The following is a 200-nucleotide window of genomic DNA, read 5'->3' on the forward strand; positions in this document are numbered from 1 at the left end:
GGGGCCACATTTGATGCCCCCTTTATCTCATACGTTGACAACCACTGATCTAAAGTGACTATAGATCTTTCCATAGGGTGCGAATGAGCCAGTCATTAAAACACACAGGCACATTTTCCTTACTGCAATGATTGGAAACATATTTTTATTATAAATACTTTACTGCCAAATAACAGTACAAAAGCACCAGTGATTATGTA

The sequence above is a fragment of the Staurois parvus genome, unplaced genomic scaffold (genome assembly GCF_062004578.1).
Source record: "Staurois parvus isolate SC_StPar_1 unplaced genomic scaffold, SC_StPar_1.0 ptg000018l, whole genome shotgun sequence".
Classification (NCBI taxonomy): Eukaryota; Metazoa; Chordata; class Amphibia; order Anura; family Ranidae; genus Staurois; species Staurois parvus.